Below are 8,368 nucleotides of genomic sequence, written 5' to 3'. Positions count from 1 at the left end.
GCCTGCTTTACCTAGTTTTTAATTGTTGAAATTACCAGATGATAAAAATTAAATCATCTTCAAAATTGATTGATACTTCAAGAATATAAGCTCTTTAAAGCAAGCTATGTACATGCGTTTCAAATGCAAGTAATACTACGTTCTAATATAAAAATAATAGTGCCATAAGTTTTAAAGAAGTAAAAGAAACAAACAAACAAAAAACTATGTTCTCATATTCATGTACTCTTTAGGACAGACAAAATGAGCCGTGTGACTGTGTGGCTGTAAATCTGATGAACCTATTAATGGAGAACTGGGGAGATAATTTCACAGCAAAATTTCCAAGGAGAAGGAGAGAAAGGCCTTCCATACCTCGATCAGGATAGCTTTTACAACAATATTAGAAAATATTACTCTTTAAGAAAGGTAGAAGCAAGTGCAATTTTATAACTGATGAAAGAGATTGAAGGAAATCTTTTTTTGATGAAAGTCTCAAAATACAGCCTATTTCTACTCACATCAAAAAGGAAAGGGAAAAAAGAAAAGCAAAATCAACCTTATAATAGGTTATAAAAGGAATAAAGGAAAGACCTTTTTCCATCTCTCATCTTTGAAGGTGATGTGATGTTTTGAAAAGTAATTACCAAAATCGTGTGAAATATGGTATTTTCTTTATGAAATATATTTCCCAAAGAGACTTTATAAAATTTAATTTTTATAAACTTAATTTGAAATTAACTAAAATATATTCTTAGAAGGCAGCATGTAGTGGAAAGAGCACTGCATTTGAAGAGAAAAAAAATGTGAATTTGAGTTATAAATTGTGGAGTTAATTCAAACATGGACATGGAAGGCAAAGAGGACTACTAGGTCAGCAGCCCTTACTGTGCTTGCCCCCAAGAACACTTCCCCTTGCTCCCATATCTGCTGCTTTGGACATTATCTTCTTGCTTCTCTCAAGCACACAGCTGGTCAGGTCCTCCTCAGCACTAGCTAGGCAGCATGTCTGACTCCCAACTGCGGGGGAAGACCCTTGTTCTCTGGGATGAGGCAATCCCCCTACCCTCTGTTCATATATAAAACAATGCCTGCACTTGGCTAGCTGCCTTTTTCCTGCAGCTCCAATCTACCAAGTGCTGAAGCTTTGTTGTATTGTAAGTGATAAACAGCATATCTCACTCTGCTGGTCCTCCTGGTGGTTTTTTCCAAATATCCAAGCCCAGATGCAGATTCCTGGCCTGGAGCTCCTGTGTTACATAAGTGTTCACTCATTAACTGCATTGCATCTTTACTTAATAAAATATGATGTCTTTTCTGAAACATCAGAGGATTATGATGGTTATTAAATGGAATGATGTGTTATAGTTTAGTAAACCAGAAAGCACTATAGGAATGCAATATATGATTATTAGCTGCTAAATTAATAGAGTTAGAGTGAAAACAATTAACATTTGTTGGTTAGTTAATGTGGTGTGAATCCATGAGTGTGCTATCTCATAAAGTCCTGCTTAATCTTTATTTAATAAGATGATATTAAGAGAGATTGTGTAACTCACTCAACATAATGTATCTAGTAACTGGAAAAGTCAAGTCTTCTCACTAATTACTCATTCACTTTTACCCACCTTATACTATACATAAGAGATTGGAATTGTTAGAATGGCACAGATAATGCTATCTATTTTAACCCATCAATTAATGTTTTAAAGTGTAATCAGTTGCATAATATGAGGTATTAGATACTTTTTCTTATACCACTTTAGATTTTCTTGACTTGAGTCCATATATGTCAATCAGTTCCATGCAGGCTTCAAATACCATCACAACCCCAAGTACCTCGCTTTGTGAACCTACTTGGAATTCGTGCATGTGCAGTCTATAAGGGAAGCCAGTGCCCAGTGGGCGACCCATGACTAATGGGACATAATTAAAGGGATATTTTTCCTGTTTAACTACTGGGAAAATAGTTCTGAGACACATTTTCTAAGGCTCCTCAGAAGGAGCCTTCTCTGACACCGCCCATGCAAAGTGCTTGAGGCACCTAGTTGCAACCTGTTGAAGGAGGAAATCATGGCAGAGGCAGGTGTAGAGCCACTTTTTCTGTGGTGTTTGAGTGGAGTAGACCAATTATGTTCCAAAAGCTTTCTGCCTTGCTAAGTTGCTCTTTTCCTGGTCCTTTGGCTAAAGAGCATGCTTTTATCGGAGGGGAGTTTTTTTTGCACTTTTTGGTGTTTCTGGGTTTCTGGTTTCTCCAAGTACTGTCTAGGACAAATAAGGCCAAGGCGAAAACTCACTATGTGTTGTTCCTCAGGTCTGCCTTCTTCTCTCCACATATCAGAGTCTTCTTACGTATACTTTATATAAATATTCAAGGTTTTTAGATTTAATTAGCAGGAGAAATAGGGGAAAGTATGTCTATTTTTCTAGAAACAGAAGTCCCTGGGTAGTATTAAATGGTACTTATGTTCATGACACACCCCAGACTGTTTCTTCAGATTCTCAGGAGATGATAGTGTGTATTTTTAGGGAGGGGGAAAATATATATATATATATACACACATACACACACACACACACACATATGTACATATATATATGTATATATATATATGTACATATATATATATATAGTTTATATATATAATTAAGGGATCATTTTGTAGTTTTCATTACTTTCACTCTCCAGGAACCAAGTGCCTCACTCTGAAGATCCAATTCACACCTTATAAATTCTGAATCTGATGCATTCTTTGGGTTGAGAATCTCTATACACAAATTGTCTTTTCTAAAGCCTCCATGGTATCAAAGATGTTATCCATGGAAGGCTTGTGGTGTGAGCCCCTATTTTGCTTCCCATTATCATAAAGATCCTACATTTTCAATATCCATCTTATCTTATAAAATTGGTTGCTTTGTAGTTTTGTGCACAAGAACTATTTAAAATTGTGTGTGTGTGTGTGTGAGAGAGAGAGAGAGAGAGAGAGAAAAAAGAAAGAGAAATTAATTGATTTAATGTATTTAATATAATGTCAGGGAAACCTACCAGTGTACATACTGATTTATAGACACTTAGAAATCCATATGCATATAGAAAAAAAGGGACTTGTTCATATAAAAGAAACAGAAGTACAGACTTTATGATTTTCACCTTCCATTTATAAGATATTATTTCTGTGCAATGCTATTATCTGCATCATTAATGTATCCATTAATTTTTTTCTTAAATTCTATTTAATTGTAACAATAAATTTCATTTATATATTCTCTGTTACCCATGTACTACGGTCATCTGCTTTCAGTTTTAGAAAAACTCAGGAGGAAATTTTTGTTGTATTGCATATTAGTATAATAATATTCTATCGTGCTTTTATTTTTTAACATATTTTAGAATGAAAGATATAAACTAAATAACTCAAAAAAATGGATATTTGCAAACGTGTTTGTAAGTACGTTCATGTATTTTCAAAATACCTATAATGAAAATATATTTTAGTAATTGCTAGTTGAAAATTTTTTTCATTTTTGAAAGACGACTATTTTTCTTTTTGTGAATATTCTAAAAGGAAAATAAAAGAATAATAAAATCATACAAATAAAAACTAACATACCAGGTTGAGAAGAAATAAGGATAGCTCAAGAGTTGCTATGCACATCATACCAAAAAATACAAAATGCCCAAATTCATCGGCTAGAGGGAATACATTAAAGTAGATAAAAATATATTTGAAATTAAGAATAATGAACAAAAAAAATTGTATTAATATTGTGTGGTAAAAAATGGCCCCCCAAAAGATAATTTTGTTAGTGAACGAGTGTTAAACCATGCATCAAAAAAAAATAAATAAATAACAAAAAAAGACAATAGTCTATGGCCATTCTACTCTGAACAAGCCCGATCTCGTCTGATCTCGGAAGCTAAGCAGGGTCAGGCCTGGTCAGTGCTTGGATGGGAGACCACCTAGGAAGACCAGGTGCTGTAAGCATAAAAAATAAAAAAAATAAGGGATCGTAAGCTGACAAGGTCCTTGCAATCTGTGAAGTCAACCAAGGGTTGCCTCGCCTAAAAAAAAAGACATAAGGTCTAATTCAGGCTATTATGCAGAAATAACTGGTAAACATTTTGAAGTAAAAGTATCATCTAACTTGCATAATGCACAAAGTAATCTCCAAACAAAAGATTAAAATAAAAATAAGCCATAAAAAGCTCTGAAAGTAAATAGAGGCAAAAATTAGAGTCCTGGAAAGTCTTTTTAAATAATGAATTGAACATAAAATTACTAAGTCAGATTTAAAAAAATATATGTAGGGCAGTATGTATCTGACTCAGCTTTGCCTCCAAGGCAAAGGGTGTGTATTGGCTTCCAAAAGAAAAGAGACCATTTATAAAAACTGAAAAATGTATGAATCAAAACTATATGTAAGACTTCAAGCTAACAGACACAGTTACTTGAAGGATGGGAAGAGAATGTAGCAAATGTTAAGACGGCAACAATTCTGAAGTACAGTTTTATGTAGCAATTTCTTGTCCTTTTTGTTTCTACAGAGGTCATTTGTTTTGCTTTCAGTTGCTTATTACAAAGTCTATGCTGTGCGGCATTGAACATCAAGAATGCCCTAAATCTAAATAAGTGTATTAGCTATTCACTTGTAGTACATCAATATGGATTTATTTTATTGTCATATCCTAAAGCATGCGTATTTTGTGAAAGAAGTTTACTTTGATTTTTACCTTAGGAAATTGTTATATTTTAGGTTTGTTTTCAACTAAGCGATGGCTTTGAAAATTTTATTAATCTATCCAATAGTTCCTTTGTGAGGGAAAGAAGATAGTCTAGCAAAAGTCCCACAGAATCTCAAGTTTTGAAATGGCCCCTAAATTTCAACTTCCACCAAACATTTCTCTTAGAAGATGTGATGATAAGAAAAATAGTTATTGAAAATGTTAATTGTTAATACAAAATATCATACTACATTCAAACCACAACTGCTAAGTTTTATGTGTATTTTATGGCTGAACTGTTTGATGTACCAAAGGTATAGATAAATGTGTGTGTGTGTGTGTGTGTGTGTGTAAAATATCACATCTTTATTAATTTTAAAACATCACATAACTTTCTTAATTCATTCTTTATTTCTTCAGCTATCTGTCCATGGTAGGCTAACCATGGTTGGTTGGTTGATGCATAGTAATCATGCAGTATACAATACACATAATGCTATCAAGCATCAAACAGTGGAGTTTTCAAATTAACTTCCAATTACTTGCTCTATAATTTTCATCTTCTCAGTATTCTTTCTCTTTGTCTTCTCAGTTATTTCCCTTTCAAGACTCTTTTACTGCACCCTTCAAAATGGAAGAAGTATTCATCAGAAGTAATTGTGATGAAAACTGTTACATAGAGCCTAGGAAACTTTATACCTTAGAGTTGTAATTTAACTAGATTGCTCAAAATACTTTAGAGATTATTTCATTGTGGTTTCTTATGTCTCTGATTCAGACAATTTCTTTAATATTTTGGGTTTTTTTCTAAGTTATATTCATCAATACTTTGATTATAAGTATGGTAAAGTGATAATGTTAGCAAAACTTGTATTTCTGATGTAAATGAGCTATTAGAAATGAGAGACAAAGATAAAGATATGAGAGAGAGAGACTCACAGGAGATGAGATCTTTCTGGCTTGAAAAAAAAGGCTTTAGGGGTAAAGTTTAAAGAGAAACTATACAAATTTTTAGACTTATAGTTGCTGACTAAAAATCAGACCGAAAATGGGCAATGGAATCTATTGAGTTACTGCATGTAATACAGGCATTGACAAGGCCTGGCTCAGCCATCAGGCAGGCCTGGCTTGAATCTAAGCTCTTCTATTTTCTTGGGTAAGTTATTAAACTACCTTTACTTTATATGTACAGTGGGGAGAGTTATAACTACTATGGGCGTGAAATAAAATTGCAGCAGACTTTAGATAATGTGAATATTTCTTCCATAAATTCTCAAGGGAAAAAAGGGAAGGATATGTCATGCACCTTTGATAATAATTATATTAATTCTGGAATTTTATTGTGATTTAGATATCATAAATGTTAAAAAAAATGCTTGATAGTCACTATACATATCATTGGAGTAAAAGTGTAGGAAAATATGGGTACTTAAATAATTAAATGTATAGCAGTTTATAATCATTATGAATATTGACCTAATTGTGAATATTTTAATTTAAATTTCGATTGGCTATCTTGCAAAGGTAGAAGTGTATAATGAAGAAATTTAAGTCAGGTTTAACAATGAAATTATATTGGAAGTTCAAGAGTCAATCTCTGAGAAGTATTAGAAGTTCACATGGGCATGGTAGTCTGGAAACTGGAGAAGTGTGTGAATAAAAACAAAGAATTCTGAGACAAAAAATAGAAGGAACTGATGATATATGTATTAGGAGGTCTACACTATGTCCACAGTATCACAGTACAGTCAGATCATGGTTATGTCTGCTCATATCAAATTCTGCTATATTTAACAAGTGGGAAATGTGATTTTATGTTGATAAAAGAATAATTAGTGATGGATCCAGCTACATTATATGATGCTTAGATCCAGCTCAGTACCCATCCAGTATGATTCTTTTTTTTATTAAATTTATTGGTGTGACATTGGTTAACAAAATTATATAGGTTTCAAGTGTACAGTTCTGTAATACATCATCTCTATGTTGTGTTATGTGTTCACCACCCAAAGTCTAGTCTCCTCTATCACCTTATATTTGACCCCTTTACCCTTATCTACCTCTCTCCCTCTCCCTTTTCTCTGGTAACCACTAAACTGTTGTTTGTGTCCGTGAGTCTCTGTTTGTTTGTCTTGTTTGTTTGTTGCTTTCAGTTTTATATCCCATATATAAGTGAAATCATCTGATATGATTCTAAGAGTTTTGTTTAAGGTAAATTTCAAAACAATTGGCAAAAATTCTGTTGAATTCTTTTGTCACCATATATTAAATTGAAACCTTTTTCTTGATATCACAAAACAGCATAGAATTCCACTAGTATTTAATAATAATTTTTGATTTTATTTGGTTAAGGCAGAATCTGAAACAAATATATTAAACATTGAAACCTTAATTCACAATGTTTTTTTTATTAATTTTATAATCATTTAGGGGTTATTTCAGAAGGACATCAAAATGGAAAAAAATCTAGTCTCAGACATTTTTTTACTATGCTTTATAAGGAAAGATAGTGTAGTAGAAAGAAGACGATGTATTATTGTGGAGAGAACCTGAGTTCAAATCCCAGTTATTAATTTTGAAGAAACAATTATTATAGGACTGTTTGAGGCTTACATAAAATCATGAATTCAAAATTGTCCTCAAAGGAGAGGTATGAGTTGATACTTATAAAGTGAACAAAATGATTCTTGGCACATAACAAGCACTCAAGAATTAGCTGTCATTGCTATTTGAGAAATGTTGTGAATTCTTCATACCTGGGTGCTAGTTCTAGTTTTGTTGTGTGTGATCTTTAAAGAATAATGAAATTAAGGGCACAAAAAGTTCTTCAATTTTATTAGGGTAGAAATCCATTAAATCAATTACCCATCTAATTACCCAGATAGCAGCTTATCCTTAATGGATAAAATGTGTAATGGCCAATACATTTTGTAAGCATCCAATAATATTAAAACTATAGAGATAATTACTGTCTAATTAAGAGTGAGTTTAATCTACAAGAACAATAAATAAAAGTCAAATAATTTATTAATATAATTATCTGCTGAAAAACATTTTACATATTTGAACAGTGAAATTAATATTTAAGATCAAATGTTATATACACACATACAAACAAATACAAAGATTGGGATCACATAACTCAGTTAATTTTTGGCTATCTCATCTAAATTTATAAATCAATGATTGCTCAGGCAAAAAGAAATTATCTTGCTATTTGAAACTATTCATGTACTCTTCAAATTTTTATTTACTAAATAAAGTGAACATTTTTAATGACTCTTATCATTTTTATTGTTTATGAATAGTTCAACATTCAAAGTTCTAAATATTGGAAACTATTCAAATAGGGAAACAGTTATAAAATGTTCCATTCAAATTTGCCGTTGATCTGACCTGAGCTAGCAATATAATTCAAGTGGGGAAAAGATAGTGTTTTATTCTTCTATCAGTAAAAAGATGAAAGTTAGAATCTTTCAGTAACGTTAGGTAACATTCGAGAGGTGAGAACTGCATTCTCACTGTTTCGTTTTTTTTCAAACCTGCTGTGTCTTTTTAAGACTTTGAAGACTCTGATCCATATGAGAAAAATCATTTCAGAAAAATGTATTCACACGCTTTCCAAATCAGTATGATGTAAAGGAGATAACGGAAAACTTCCTTGAA

General features: G+C 32.3%; 1 pseudogene; it reads left to right on the top strand.

The window, feature by feature from the left end:
• The first annotated feature begins 3,846 nt into the window (after positions 1-3,846).
• On the top strand, positions 3,847-3,965 carry LOC111743825 (annotated as a pseudogene).
• The last annotated feature ends 4,403 nt before the right edge of the window (positions 3,966-8,368 follow it).

The sequence above is a fragment of the Pteropus vampyrus genome, unplaced genomic scaffold, assembly GCF_000151845.1.
Source record: "Pteropus vampyrus isolate Shadow unplaced genomic scaffold, Pvam_2.0 Scaffold123, whole genome shotgun sequence".
NCBI classification, from domain to species: domain Eukaryota; kingdom Metazoa; phylum Chordata; class Mammalia; order Chiroptera; family Pteropodidae; genus Pteropus; species Pteropus vampyrus.
Note: the sequence above shows the minus strand (reverse complement) of the source record. Positions and strands in the feature narration are given on the sequence as shown.